A 17,001-nucleotide genomic window follows, 5' to 3' on the forward strand; every position below is an offset into this window, starting at 1 on the left:
CAGGAGGCAAGAATAGCATTGAACACTACGCACATAGAAGTGTTTATGCTCAGCCAATTTGCGAGAGGGCAGGCTGAGCATATATAGGGAGTAAGCACCAATGAGGGACAGGTTGACGGGACCCGTCAGTAAACCAGGCTGTAGTTGGCTGTTGGGATGACAGCGGCAGATGTGGGCACTTGCCCTGATGAGCAGAGGTGATGCGGCACGTGCACACGCTGACTGCGTGTGCGCATAATGCGCCTGTGACATTACTGGCAGTATTTCCAACAACGTGGGATGTGCGCATACTCCTAAGATGGAGGCTGGTAACGGCAGGAGTGAGAGGAGCGTCACAGATGGCAGCTGCAGTGGGACACCCGATAGCGGGTTGGGGTATGGGACAGGGGCGCTGAGCTCGACACGGATCAGAGAACATGACACACATTGCCTTAAAATCAGGATCATGTAACACCTGCGTCTTATCTCAAAGACGTATCTTAATCATCCTGTCCCCAAACACTTCTCTAATTGCCCAAGGGGAGGCATTGATAATTTCACATTCCAAGGTATTGAGTTTGTACCTCCTTACCCAAAGGAGGGAACAGAGCTAAAGTTCAAGATTTACCCAAACAGAACCCTATTTACTGGACTCAATCCAAAGGAGTAGCTAACAATAGTGTAATTCTTATCTATTATACTGGCAATTGCTTACACAAAACCTAAAGTAGCCGCTCCCAACCCTGTGGGAAGACGGATACCACTAAAAGCCAAATTGGCAAAAAAAATACAATTTTATTAATGATACAGACAACGGCAAATTAACACATGAATGACAAATATTAAAATCAGATTGGTAATGTTACCCTCTTGTGGTGCTAATGTATTGTTAATCACCATATGCCTATGTATGTGCAATAATAATGCTGTACATACAGTATAGCACCTAGAATCAAGCATACAAATTACCACTCTATTAATATAGCTGGTCAGCAAAGGGGAAAATATACCAGTGTCTCTCAGTATACAGCACTATCTGGCAAAGGTCTTCAAAACAGGACCTGCTTTTACTCACAGTTGATACAATAAAGTACCATAATATCCTAGAGTAACACAAATGTAGTGCGTGCCATATATATGTAGTAATAGTGCTGTCCCACAAATAACAGGTGTCCAAGGTAACCAAGGACTTCTACTGATAAATAGTAGAGATACTGGTGTGGAGATTGTTAAAAGGAAAAATAATAATAATGGTTATTTTACCCTTTAACAATCTCCACACCAGTATCTCTACAAGCTATCAGTATAAGTTCAGTCCTGCACTTTAACATTTCCATTTGTATCTGGCATTGTGATATGGTGTCCTTGGTTACTTTGGATTAAATCCCAACTTTGATTGGCTGTAGTAGACCCTGTGACAGAGGCTTGGGGGGAGAAAGGATGTGATGTCATCCAAAGACCGTCACATGGTACTTGAGCAAATCAGATTGGGGATTTAGTTCCCACGCTCTGATTGGCTCCCATACCATGTGATGGTGGCCACCTTGCTTTTGATGACATCTTCTTAAAGGCAAATGAATCACAGCCATTCTGATTGGCTGGTGTCATTTCCTTTCAATGACATCATCATTTTTTTGTTGTTGCTAAATCACATGGTTTTCTTTGCCCAATCAGGGCCGTGGGAACCATATGACAAAAATGTGACGTCATAGGCCTATAAAAGCCTATGTCATCTCATTTTTAAGCCAGTCGCCAAGGAGGAAGGACCTCCCCTCCCAAAAAGAGGATCAGGGCGTGGCGCAAGAAGACAAGAAGACCCCAGAAGACCCCGGAAGAAGAAAGAAGAAGACAGATGAAGACCCCCGTGATGGTATGGATTACAAATAGAAGAAAGAAGACACACACTTGGATTGCAATGGTCTTTTATTTTATGGTCACCTGGTTCCTGTGCGTGGATTGGTTCGAGAGCTTGCGGTTCACCGGGAGTCGGTGCGTGGGTCATCTAATTGTAATTAAACAAAAGAAATGTTTTTTATTTTACTTTTACAGGTTTTGATTTTTATTTTTTATGTCAGCGATTCTTTTTGGTTGTCCATTTAATGCTTGTGTATTTATGTATGTCCCTATGGATATACATACATACATACAGGAATAATAAAAGCTTGTTTTGTATGTTTATTTTTAATGTTATTACATTATTTTTTATGCTCAATTATTGACCCTGTATGTATGTAGATATGTCTAGATGGACATACATACAGGGATAATAACAGCTTGTTTTGCAAATGTTTGTTTGGCTTGTTTTGATTGCTTTTAAATGTAATTTGATGCTTCTTGTACAAATGTGGCTGTAATGTAAATTTTATTTAATTCGAGGTAATATTTTAAGGTGGTTGCAATAGTGTATCTAAGTAACTTATTTTTGGAAGTTTGATTTTGTTTGATGGTGGTTACTTTGAAATAGAATATTTTTCAGAATGGTTTGGATTTAGGATTTGAATAGTGAATAGTGTAATTGATTTTGATTGGATTGTAATTGATTTTAGATTGGATTAATTGATTGATGGTAATTTATTTCGGTTTACTTGCTTTGTTTTTATTTAATGATTGTTTGGAATAGTTTATTTGATTTGGAGCATTGCTTGGCATTGTGTACATGATGCACAGATTATTTGCATCATGTACACATTGTAAACTGCAATGTTTTTATTGCCATTTGATAGATATTGATTTGGATAAGTGCTGTGTTTTCCTTGGAGATGAGAATATTGTTATTTTTCAATGTGCTATTTTTTTTAATTTGGCTGTGATGTGTTTTCATTTGGAGATGTGAGATTTTAATTGGTGCATGTATATGCTTAACCATTTCTTTGTATATTGGTTAATCATTCATATAAATTGCCCCTTGGCGATTGGCCCAAGCACTGCACGTTCCGCTGTTTAATTTCCCCCGCTCGCGCTGAAAGAGGGAAAAAAAATGCTGGAGGCGGGTTCATGTTGCTGCAGGAGATTACCCTGCCTCCTACTCCCTGTAGTGCTTTCCCTCCTCCCCTGCCTCTCTTACCAGCCCTTTCCTCCTCCCAAGCCTCTCTGACCAGCCCTGTCCCTCCTCCCTCGCCTCTCCGATCAGCACTTTTCCTCTTCCCCAGCCATCATGGCAGCCAGCGCGTTGATAGTGATGCACTCGGGGGGGTGGGTGGAGGATCACGGCACTCGTGTGTCACCCGGGGGGGGGGGACGCAGCACTCGCATCATGCGGTGGGGAGCGCGGCCCTTGCGTGTCACTCGTGGCACTTGGGGGATGAGGGGGGGGGGAGAACGGGAGCACTCGCATGTAACTCGCGTCACGCGAGGGGGGGAGCATGTCACTCGCGTAACAGTGCTGCTGCTGAGGAGGAGAACAAGTTGAGAGAGGAGAGCCAGGGCAGGTAATTACAGTGGGGCCCCGGGAAATCAAACCCGCAGTACCTGTCTCATTTGCGACATCCCTTGTCTCCTGTGTCTGTGAGTGTGTGTATCTGTGAGTGTGTGTGTCTTATAGTGTGTGTGTCTGTGAGTGTGTGTGTCTGTGAGTGTGTGTGTCTGTGGGTGTGTGGGTGTGTGTGTGTGTGTGTGTGTGTGTGTGTGTGTGTGTGTGTGTGTGTGTGTGTGTGTGTGTGTGTGTGTGTGTGTGTGTGTGTGTGTGTGTGTGTGTGTGTGTGTGTGTCTGTGTGTGTGTCTGTGAGTGTGTCTGTGAGTGTGTCTGTGAGTGTGTCTGTGTGTGTCTGTGAGTGTGTGTGTTGCGCGTGTGTGTGAATCAATACACCCACCCAGTCACCTACCCAGTCACCCTCAATCACCCTCTGTCACCCTCTCCCTGTCACCCTCTCCCTGTCACCCTTTCCCTGTCACCCTTTCCCTATCACCCTCTCCATGTCACCCTCTCCCTGTCACCCTCTGCCTGTCACCCTCTCCCTGCCACCCTCTCCCTGTCACCCTCTCCCTGTCACCCGCTGTCACCCTCTCCCTGTCACCCTCTCCCTGTCACCCTCTGTCACCCTCTCCCTCTCACCCTCTGTCACCCTCTCCCTCTCACCCTCTCTCACCCTCTGTCACCCTCTACCTGTCACCCTCTGTTACCCTCTCCCTGTCACTTTCTGTCACCATCTCCCTGTCTGTCGCACCCACAATCTCTCCTCTCTGTCGCACCCACACTCTCTCTCCTCTTTGTCGCACCCACACATTCTCTGTCGCACCCAAACTCTCTCACACTCTGGATCTGGATATTTTATTTACCCTGTATATCTTAACTGCCCTATACCTACACTGAAATAACCTATACTGCTTTCTTCCAGATCTAACACTCGAGCTTCACACAGGAGACATCGGGATCCCCTCTAACCCAGAAGACAGGTAGGGAGCACATCCTCTCCAATGTATAACATTGCGGGAATGAGGGTACCTGGACATTGAGGGACTGCGGATCAGGTAAGATCAAAGATGGGATTGCTGCTTTAGATATTGTGAAGTGGGGGCATCCTGACACAGGTTAAAGGGTTCAGTAAACAAGTCATTCACATCTGGCTTTTTTTTCTAGATCCGACATTTATACACACACACACACACATCCACGTAATTATGTAACAAGGACTAATTGTAGTAAAGTATATATGTAATACAAAAAAATGTCAAAAACGAATGTTGTTCTTACTAGGAATTTATTCAATGTATTTTAAAAAAAGCAGGACTGGGGGCGGGGCTAAGGGTGGATTGGGGGCGGGGCTAAGGGTGGGTTGGGGCGGGGCTAAGGGTGGGTTGGGGCGGGGCAAAGTGGCTAGTAGAATTTTTGATTCTGCGAGTAGATTTTTGGGTGAATATATATAAACAAAGAGAAAAAAGGAAAAATCCCACGTAAAGCACTCAGGTATACAAAAGTATAAAACAAGTTTATTAAATAACATGACACAAAATAATACAAAATAAAAACAGTCTCATAATCCTCAAGTGTGACAAACTCTGGCTGAATGCAATGGAATCCTAGCTGGCAAGTGCCCGAATTCTGCAAAAAATGGATTGGGATACTCAATAAGTGCTCATTTGACCTTACCATACTGGTAATCGAACAGTCCAGTAAGGAACTGGGGAAAATTAAAAAAGACATCGATACTATCTATTCCAAACTTGGTGATACCCTCAGTGCTGATACTAACACTAACTGGACTGACAAACTGCAGACCACCATTGATGCGTACTGTGAGGGGCTGGTCAAATACAAGCAGGACAAGCTGAAATAGGTTAAGATGGACTACAAAGATTGACGTGTTTATCAGTGGCTTCTGGGGATTGGAGATAGCACACAGAGCTCCTCCAGGGGCAGACGCCACTATACACGTACCAGGAAGGCAGCAATATCTGGTGCAGCATACAATACAAGTGATACAGACTTTTCTGATTCACAAGAAGGCACGTCCGCGGATGCTTTTTTAGGAATAGGTACAACAGGACACCAAAAAAAACCCTTACCCGACTCCGATACAGGCGGCAGACCAGGAGAGGTGGGTGAAAACCATCGATACCCAGTACGGGACTCCAGAAAGGAGAGAGGAGAGAGGGGGGAGAGAGGAAGACGGAGAAGACGGTAGTCTACAACATCTCCGGTCATGCATTGACTACAACAGAAATTGATGTCCTCCAGAAGGGGTTATCGTATGTACCTACACACAAACAGGATCCGGTCCTATGGGAGGTTGATCTTTTCAAACTCAATAGACAATTGCGTCTCAAAGATTTTTATAGCAAACCTTCAGGGGATACATCAACAAGCACCCTCAGGGACCCAATCACTGGGGGCCGTTTCAAGACTAGGAGTTCATTCGATCCTGTGGTCGTTAACCATAACATCACCACATTCATGAGTCTTGTGGAGAGAGATACTAGACAACGTATCAGCCAATACACAACTAGTTTCAGCAACATGACCAGGGTGGGAACATGAAGCACTGAAGTCACTACGGGCGAATACAAATATCATCATACGCGCTGCAGACAACTGTGGCGGAATTGTAGTCATGGCATACTCTGACTACAAACAGGAAATCTCCAACAAGCTTGGAGACGATACTAACTACAAGCGGCTGACATCAGACCCAACGATGCCATTCAAGATGGAGATTGACTCTATCATACAGCTAGGACTCAATAATTCATGGATTGCGGAGGAAACAGCCAAGTTCCTGATGCAAACATACCCCATTACACCGGTCATTTATATACTCCCTAAAATACACAAATCTCTGACCAAGCCTCCGGGGAGACCTATCATCTCAGCACGGGGGTCCTTGTGTCATCCACTATCACAGTTCTTGAATTTCTACCTTCAACCCATGGTGATGCGGATGGCCTCATGTGTCAAAGATACAACTGACTTCATCCACAAATTGGAAGGCATTTCACTGTTTACTGCAGATACTATACTGGTAACCATGGATGTGGGCAGTCTATATACTAACATCCCACACCAGGAGGGCATTGAAGCGATCCGTGATCACTTCAGTAATTTTGCAGAGCACAAGGGGCCGCCACCAGAATACTTGTTATTGCTGCTGGAGGTGATTCTTCATAAGAACTACTTTAGGTTTGAGAAAACCTTTTATTTGCAACTAACAGGCACTGCCATGAGGTCAAACATGGCACCGGCGTACGCCAGCCTTTTCATGGATACCTACGAGAACACCTATATACTTACCGATGCCCCATTTGCGGACCGTATATCCAACTACTATCGCTACATTGATGATGTGTTCCTGGTCTGGTGAGGACTGGAAACAGAGCTTCTATCATTTACTGAGTATCTAAACAAAATTCCATGTACAATTAGGTTCACAGCTAGCTACAGCACCATTGAAGTTCCTTTTCTTGATACCATTGTCTATAAGGACAATGGCAAACTCTGCACACGTCTATTCCAGAAGCCCACAGATAGGAACACATTATTACATGCCACCAGCCATCATCCACCACCATTAAAAGCAGGTCTCCCGTTCTCACAACTACTACGTGTCAGGAGGATTGCGAGTGACCCCAAACTAGTGGAGTGTGCACTTCTGGAGATGGCCTCTCGCTTTCTAGAGAGGTGATATGATCCCAAAGAAGTAAATAAGGCACTCATCAAAGCCAAGATCCCAAAGAGGGAGGAGCTGCTGTCACCAACAATGAGGACCACTGATTCTGATCGCTGTAAGGTGGTCAGCACTTACAGCACTGCATCTGGACATATCAAAAGGTCTATACAACAACATTGGCATATATTGGCTAATGATCGCAAGATTGGGAAAGACTTTAATGCTCCACCCCTTTTTTGTTATAAAAGAGGCAGAAATCTGGGAGATCTGCTTACACATTCTGATCCCGTTGACAAATACATGTCAGCAAAGACCTGGCAGGCGAGATAACCGGGGTCATACAGATGCCATGGTTTTACCAACTGCCAGTTTATGCAGACGGGAAGTACTTTTGCTCACCCTCAGACTGGCAAATCTACAAAAATTAAACAATATTTAAACTGTGAGTCTAAATATGTAGTGTACTTCATCAAGTGCCTGTGTGGGCTCTACTACGTCGGAAAGACGATGAGAATGTTAAAGGAACGTATCAGTATTCATCGATGCACAATCAGGAAGGCACTACTGGGTGCTGAAGATGACGATGATTTAAAACACCAACCGGTGGCGCGACACTTCAGGAAACACAAACACAGTTTAGCAACTCTAAGATGCATGCCCATTATACAGGCTCGTGCCCCTACCAGGGGTGGCGACAGGAATAAGCTACTATTACAGCTGGAAGCTAAAGCTATCTTTGATTTAAGTACAATGACCCCAAAAGGGCTTAACGAGGATTTTAAGCTAATTTGTTTTCTTTAGGTCAGATCCTGATGATACCTATGGACATGTGCGTGTGTGGACAATCACATTAATTTCACTGATGTGCTTCATGGTATAATATCCTCTGTTGCTCTCCTTTGTTTAGAAGTCTATGCATATATATTCATTATTTGTTTACATGCAAGTTCTACTTATTGTGGTATTCCCATATGCACTTATGGTTCACATGACATAGTCTGGCTCTGCCCTCTAGTCATGTCAGTACATTCCATCATGATCCCCACCACTCCCCTACACTCCCCCACAACTATATGTCCCTGGTTTTATTATGTTTCACTTATGTATGGCACAACCTGCTTTACTTCTTTAGATATCCTCTTCCTGCTGCCCCTGACATATCAATCAGAGCTCAGACCCATTGGTAACCATGACAATGGATGCAATACACAGCTGGGTGATAAGCAGTATGGAGGTATCTTATGTAAGCTTAATCAACACATGACATCAGAGCTGCAGGTTTCTTGTGTTATTTTAATTGGGTGATGGTGATTGGTTAATTGACTTTCAGTGTTTGATATATATATATATATATATATATATATATATATATATATATATGTGGTGAACTGTGTCATTCTCCCTTTGTATACCCCTGAGGAAGGTCCCATTCTGTAGGACCGGAACGTTGGGTTTGTGGATGTATTTTTGCTATCACTAATACACTTAGATTTTCAACATTGAGTGCTGTCTCTTGTTTACCAATCCTTGGAACGGTAACGTATAAATATATATATATATATATATATATATATATATATATATATATATATATATATATATATATATACATGATGAAGCCACTGAACAAATGAATGGGTGAAGGGTGGGTGTAGCAGGCATGGTGGCTTAACCCCTTAATTACCTTTGCAGTTATTAACCGATAAGGTGATTAAGGGGTTAAGTGACACCAGAATGTATTTGCAATGTATTTTTTTTGGCAATGGAGGACAGATGGAACTTGCAGGCGGAGGGGCTTCATATTGCTGAGATAAGTAGATCTGTATTTATTTTAGTATGCTAGTTAATGTGTTTAATAATGGACAAATAATATATTATCCATATCTGGATAATAGTTATTTTGCCCATTACTATACTGTATGTGTGTTTGGTGGTGGTGGGGTGGGGGGGGGTATTGATTTATTTAAATGTATATGAGAGGTTTTTTTTTTACATACAGGATTGGTTCCCAAGGTCAGCGGGGACCGCTGAAGACCACCTGAGGGCCCCCGGACGCCCATGGGTACAAGCTGTGGGCCCTTGGGGGACACCTGCAGGGAAGAAACTGGGGGCCCCACAGCTGTGTGGGCCCCACAAACCCATAGGGACCACCCTCGTGGGAACCTCCCATTGTTCCCACGGGGGCCCCAGAACCCCGTGGGAACCACACAAGGACCCCCAGACACCCACGGGCCTACCCGTGGAGACACCATTTGGGGCCCACAGTTACCTGCGTGGACCACCTGGAGGACCACGGCACCTGACGGGGACCACCTGTAGGCCTCCAGACCCTGAAGTACTGGTACACTGTGTGGCCTGCGGACCATGTATGTAAAAGTATAAATCATGTATTTATGGGGGGGGGGCACAGGGGGTGGGTGGGTTATGTATTGTTTATTAAACATAGTGATGTTTATTGTGGGTAGCGGGGGTGGGGGAAGAGGGTATTGTCCCCAAGGGTAAGTAGGCCTCTCGGTGTTTAGTGTGTGCGGGTGGTTAGGCCTCACGGGTTGGGTAGTGGGAGGAGGTATTTAGGCCTCCTGAGTGAGTGGTGGGTGAGTGTGGGTTAACACTTAATTAGTATAGCGGTTAATAACCGCTAAGGTGATTAAGGGGTTAGGGGACATTATAATGTCTCTTTTTATTCTTCTGTAAGTTTTTCAGCACCAAAGGGCACGGACGGTGATGAAGATGAGGATGGCCTTCACCGTGGGTGCCTGGCAAGGGTGTGCAAAATGTATTTAATTTATTTATGTGATTAATGTATTTTAATGGGCAAATGCATTATTATCCATATGTGGATAATAGTAATTTTGCCCAATACTGTAGTGTATGTGTGAGGGTGGGGGGGGTGTATTTATTTCAAAATTTTTATGTATTTTTAAATTATTTTGGGGGCACAGAATTGGTACTGCAGGCAAGCGGGGACCTGCCGGAACATCCGAGGGAACACCCTATAGTATCATTCCTGTGCATCTCCCAAAAATAAAGATATTTGATGTATGTTAGGGGGGTTTAGGGGTTGTTGGGGGCACAGGGGGGTGTGTTGTATATTGCAATGTTTATTGGGGGCAATTGTCCCCAATAAACATACTATTGTACCTTAACCCCTTCATTGCCTTAACGGATAGACGCTATGGTAATGAAGCTGCTTCAATGTATTTTTATTAATAGTGTGCGGGAGCAGGGGTCTCCTGAGCTGAACCGCATTGATTTCTGGCTCAGGGACCTCCTGCTTCACGAGTTACAGGCCTTGGTATGGGGCATCGGAGGCCAGTGTCGTCACCATCTTTATAGAGCCCACGTCGCGTCTTGGACACTATAAAGATGGCGGCGACACCGGCATCTGATGCCCCATACCAGGGCCTTTAACTCAAGACAAAGGGGGTCTCTGAGCCAGAAATCAATGCGGTTCAGCTCAGGAGACCCCCTGCTCCTTCACAATATTAATACAATTTACATTAATGCAGCTTCATTACCATAGCGTATGTCCGCTACGTAATGAATTATTGTTTATTGGTGTTTTGATACTAGTGTACATAAGCAGGGGTCTCCTGAGCTAAACCGCATTTGTTTCAGCCTCAGGGACGCCCTACTTCATGAGATACAGGCCCCGTTATGGGGTGCCGGAATCCCCATAACTTTTAAAGCTCCCGCTTCACGTGACCGGGACATTTAAATTCTGCAGGGGATACCGTCACCCCATAACGGGGCCTGTATCTCATGAAGTAGGGGGTCCCCGAGGCTGAAACCAATGTGGTTCAGCTCAGGGGACCCCCTGCTCATATACACTATTATTAAAAATAATATGTGTACAGCATGATCGCCTGTAAGAGCCGTGCATTGAGACGCAGCGTTTCCATGCAGTTCTTACAGGCTGCTTTATTTCTATCAGTTATCGCGCTATGTAACTTCAAGCACGATAGCAGGGGGGAAAAAGGTGCTCACGCAATATGGCACTTTTTGGCAACGCAGGCCAAAAACGCAGCCTTTGTGAACAGTTTAGAACAATTTACAGCTATACTGAGAGAGGAGCAGACATTTGCAGCAGTACCCAGAGCAGCAGTGTTATTATCAATTGAGGACAGATTTGGTGAGATTCGGCGGTTCCGAGTGGCGTCCCGCCCCCAGTGTCGCACTTCCGACCGCGAGTGGCAGGCGATCAGCCCGCCCGCTGTGACGCAGTTCCGGCTGCGAGCGGTGGTGATCTCGTGGAGCTGGAAGCAGGACCGATACCAGAAGTATCTGAGGAGGTACCTGCGGGCATCTACACGTGGCACGGGTCCACCATCATCCACAGCTGACCATCTGTACTCCACTACCTGCACATATTCTGAGGACTTGCTGTAAGTAGGATTCCGGTTTTTCACAACCGGATCCTGAATCTGCCCGTCACCAGTTTGCTGAATTTTATTGTGTTCATTAAATCATAATTGTTATTAGTCAGCCTACATGTTTTTTGTTGTATGTGCTTGTTTGTCTATGTGTTATATGTTCTAACCATATTTTGGTACACTATGATCTTGTTCTCTTGTCTTCCCTGCATATCACATCATTGGTCTTGCTGAGGAAACTGCTGATTACAGGACTGGGTTAATATCTATTGGATATCTCCAACCATTCATTGGACTGTATTATATCCCAATATTTGGACTCTAAGGCGCCGGTCTGTATTGTGTTTCTTATTGGTGTTTTGATACTAGTGTACATAAGCAGGGGTCTCCTGAGCTAAACCGCATTTGTTTCAGCCTCAGGGACGCCCTACTTCATGAGATACAGGCTCCGTTATGGGGTGCCGGAATCCCCATAACTTTTAAAGCTCCCGCTTCACGTGACCGGGACATTTAAATTCTGCAGGGGATACCGTCACCCCATAACGGGGCCTGTATCTCATGAAGTAGGGCGTCCCCGAGGCTGAAACCAATGTGGTTCAGCTCAGGGGACCCCCTGCTCATATACACTATTATTAAAAATAATATGTGTACAGCATGATCGCCTGTAAGAGCCGTGCATTGAGACGCAGCGTTTCCATGCAGTTCTTACAGGCTGCTTTATTTCTATCAGTTATCGCGCTATGTAACTTTAAGCGCGATAGCAGGGGGGAAAAAGGTGCTCGCGCAATATGGCACTTTCTGGCAACGCAGGCCAAAAACGCAGCCTTTGTGAATAGCACATTTGGCTTCACCCTTTTGCGCCAGAGCAAAAATTTCCCATTTCAGCACAAATAACCAGAGCTTAGTGAATCACTTCGTATGTCTCTATTGGCTTTTCATATCCATTTGGTGTTTGGTGTTATTACTAGCGGTGGTATGGGGGTTGTAAATACTTAGGGCCTCATGCAGTAAGCATTGATAAGGTATTTTTCGGCATTTTATAGCCAAAATTGGGTTTGAGATTCAGTAAGCGCCGATAAGTGCTTGATTTCGCCAGGTTTCAGAGCCGATAATTTTGTTATGGCCAGTCGGCTGTCGATAAGCCTGTTTTAGCCACTGATCGCCACTTTTTTAAATCGGCTGGATTCAATAAAAAAAATCAGCTTATCGGGGCTGATCGGCACTACGAAATTGAGATGTTATGGCCAATTTCTCCCGCCAACTAAAGTTGGCAGGTTGGAGGGGAGAACGATCGCTAAGGCTGCCGGAACGGCACTTAGAAAAAAAAAATCTTCTGTACATCAATGGAGTCAATGGAGCGGGGACGTATAACAGTATAGTACTGTTTACGTTTCATTGCTCACAATACAAACGTCATTTGCATTACAGTGTGGGGGGCATTCCCTGCATTGTGTCACAGCTGACATGTATTATTTGCATAACATTCTACTTTTACATGTTGTCAGCATTTGCGGGTCACATTACTCATCATGTGATGATGTGTCAAGGGAAAATACTATACTCAACTCTTAAAGGAGAACCTCACATCATATCACACATTTTACTGAACTGAGCGACAATTATTGACATGATGTTACACATGTCACACATGTCACACATACACCGTATATTCATCTTCCTTTACATTACACAATGCTTGTAATGTGTCACGCATCTTTAAACGTTCATGTACATCTGTATTCTCATGTTTACATATAGTTTTGGGTCCTCCCTATTTTCATGACGTCACTTATTGGACGCTCAATCACATTGCATGTTTACATTGTAACCGTAGCATTACAAGCACTTCAACCTAACTTATACACACATGTACAGTAATTCATCATTGGGACACCTTGTAAACTCATTCTATAGCAACTATCCTCATTACAGAAATGCATGCATATGCACACGACTATTCATTGTTGTCAACATGTGACAATAACATGGCTAATTACACATGTTACACCAAACGTTTCCCACGTCAATCTCAGCCTTTTTGTCTAATTACATGACTGACTGTTGCGTTCACAAGTGTTACATGCATTGCACATTACACTATTTATTTTCAAGCAATCTTTGTACAAAGCTTCACGTCACATCATTGGCAAATATCATCATTCCCTGCAGAATACACACAACAAATACTTCTAAGAACAACTGCACACAGCTTGCCACAGAAGTACTTTATTATGTTAATGTAACACCTTGCATTTTACTGTCACCTGACATCATCACATACCTATTTAAAGGACGCCCATTACCTGCTCATTCACAGCTACTCATTTCAAAATGTTGAGATTGTTTAGGAGACGGAGGAACATTCTTTTCTATGACATGCTTGATGATCAAGAGAATGATATAGGGCAAGGGAGGGACACACCGAGGGACAGTGACAGGGACAGTCACGCGGATACGACAGGGACAGGGAGAGGGACAGGCCGAGGGACAGGAGATCAGAGGAGAAGACAGAGGAGACAAGTTGTGCCTCGTCCGCGTGTGTACAGGGAGAGAACCGTGTTAGATGGGATGAGTGAGGAGGAGATTGTAAGTCGCTATCGTTTGAGTTCAGCAGCAATCTTATCTCTTTATCAGGAGATAAGGGGAGATTTAGATTTTTTCACAGCCAGAGGTCGTGCAGTCCCTGGGCTTGTTAAAATGCTGTGCTCATTACATTATCTTGCTTCCTCGTCATACCAGACAACTGTGGGCATAGTGGGCGGGGTCTCGCAATCTACATTCTCGCGGGCCTTTACCCAGTTTCTCTATGCACTCAATAGACGCGCTAGGAATTATATTCATTTTCCTACCGAGGCAACAGAGTGGCTGGAAGTCAGGACTGGCTTTTATAATATAGCAGGGATACCATGTATGCTGGGTGCAATCGATTGCACACATGTTGCTTTGATTGCACCTAGTCAGAGTGAGCATGTGTACCGCAATCGTAAGCACTACCATTCACTCAATGTACAGGTGGTATGTGATGCCACGATGAGGATAATGCATGTGGTACCCAAATTCCCTGGTTCCAGTCACGATTCCTCTATCCTGAGGAACTCTTCAGTCTTCCATGCGTTCGAAGAGGGACATTTTGAACATGGTTGGCTGCTGGGTGAGTACACATTTACATGTTATAACACAAAACACATTTTTATTTAGGAATGTTGGCATTGTAGAATTTGATCACTAATGTCAGCTTATGTGTGCTACATTCATTATAGGTGACTCAGGATACGGAATTAGGCCGTGGCTCTTGACTCCGGTGCTAAACCCTCAAACTGAAGCAGAGGAGAGGTACAATGCAGCCCATATCTCGACAAGATCTGTTATAGAGAGGACATTTGGCCTACTCAAGACCAGATTTAGGTGTCTGGACAGAACTGGTGGGGCTCTTCTATACAAGCCTCAAAAAGTGTCTGATATTATCCTTTCCTGTTGCATTTTGCACAATGTTGCACTCAGGCACAATGTACAATCAGACCTAGCTGAGCCTTTGGTAGACGAGCATCCCACCCATGTAGCTGCTGAAAATGAACAAACAGCCAGTGGTGGCCAGACACGCCAGAATCTCATCAATTCATTTTTTTCTTGTAAGTAAAAACATATATGTTCCAAGTTATACTTTTATAGTTAAATTATGTTATCTTAACAATAATGTTTTTTTATATAACCTTCTGTTAGGACACAGATGAATATGGGTTGCACACCTTTCTTTTCTCTGCTGTGTGCACAAAGGGATGTGGCACCGGTATGTTATTGTTGCACAGGTTATATAATCCCTCTTCAATTGAACATTAGTTGTGTGTATGTGAATACAACTGGGGTAACAAAGCACTAATATTTTAGCATTGTGTTGTTCCTTATGCTAAGACAATACACATATTATGCCCATACTCATTCATGCTTCTAGTATGCTTACATACAATGTTATTGGTGCAGTGTAACATGTACATCCATATGATGTGTACACCAGGCTGATTAACATTTTGAATGTCATTAAATATACATGGTGTTGCACATTTAACACCAAATACACACTTTGCTGTGTTGTTTACGGTACTGAAGATGGCATGTCAATGTTTGCAATTTATATATTGTTCCTTTGCATTATAGGTATATCTCCAGTATGACTGATCATGGTATGTATATTTGCTGACATCTCTCATAAGATGTGCCTACCTCAATCTTCCTATAATTATTTGAACTAAAAACACAACATATTGGTTTAAACACAAATGTAACATACATGTAATTTCTGTATCATGTATATGCATTTAGCTACTCTTGAGGTTTCATGTGCATTGTATTAGAAAATGATTACTCCCATTTCATCACATTTTATGTATGTTTCCTTATAAATTCCATTAATGTAATATAGAGGTGTTTGGAGAAAAGGGGATAACTGTACTTATTTGTTTACTTACGGGAGCTCATTCATCACGGATGCAATTGACTGATCATAACACTCCATGCATGAATGCCTGTAATCACAACAATGCGTACTACATCTTATATTTAGCAATGTAGGTGTTTATTAATGCTAGGAATTAATAGTCAACATTAATTTAAATTTGTGACATGTGTATGTATAAGTCACATGTGTGTGGATGAGTCCTACATGTACCAAGTGTAAAACTGTTAACAGAAAACACAATTTTGTCGCAAATGTTACTGTCATGTAGCATTTCTAATTTCCCAATATGACATTGTTGGTAATATTTTTGGAATGTCAATCACGTCACTTCATCATTATCATCATGATAATTATCAAGTATTCTCACAATTGTAACGTCAATCACGTGCACATTAGCATAGACACACTTTTTAAGACAACTGTTTGTGTCTGTATCAATTTGTGTAGGATCCATGTATAACACCGACAACTGATAACACTAGCTTTATTATGGTAGCTTATATGATCATATTGACTATACTATTTATTTTTAAAACGTTTAATAAACACAGTAAACTATAGTTAGTTAGGTTAATGAAATATACACAGAAACGTACTTCATTACATGATGTTGATGTAATATTCAGAACATCATGCATGTAGGGGACCACAACATCTGTGCAATAACATTATTTGCTACAGTCCCAAACCATTTTATCAACATACCCATGTAACAAGAGATTTTTAACAAGAAATGGCTAGTTGGTTGTAAGTGTCCTTTACATTGGGAGAAGGAATGGCTCAGTGAGTAAAGACACACACTGGCACTGAGAGTTTGAAGCAGGGGAGTCTGGTTCAATTCCCGGTGTCGGCTCCTTGTGACCTTGGGCAACTCACTTTAGCTCCCTGTGCCTCAGGCGGCAAAAAATACATTGTAAGTTCCACGGGCCAGGGACCTCAGCCTGAAAAATGTGTCTGTAAAGCGCTGCGTACAACTAGCAGCGCTATACATGAACATGCTCATATTATAATTATTATTATTGTTACATAGTTTCGACAGTCATACGTTCCATTACACAATAGAATACACAAATGTGTTAGCAGAGTGGGAATGGTT

This window comes from Ascaphus truei, chromosome 1 (genome assembly GCF_040206685.1).
Source record: "Ascaphus truei isolate aAscTru1 chromosome 1, aAscTru1.hap1, whole genome shotgun sequence".
Classification (NCBI taxonomy): Eukaryota; Metazoa; Chordata; class Amphibia; order Anura; family Ascaphidae; genus Ascaphus; species Ascaphus truei.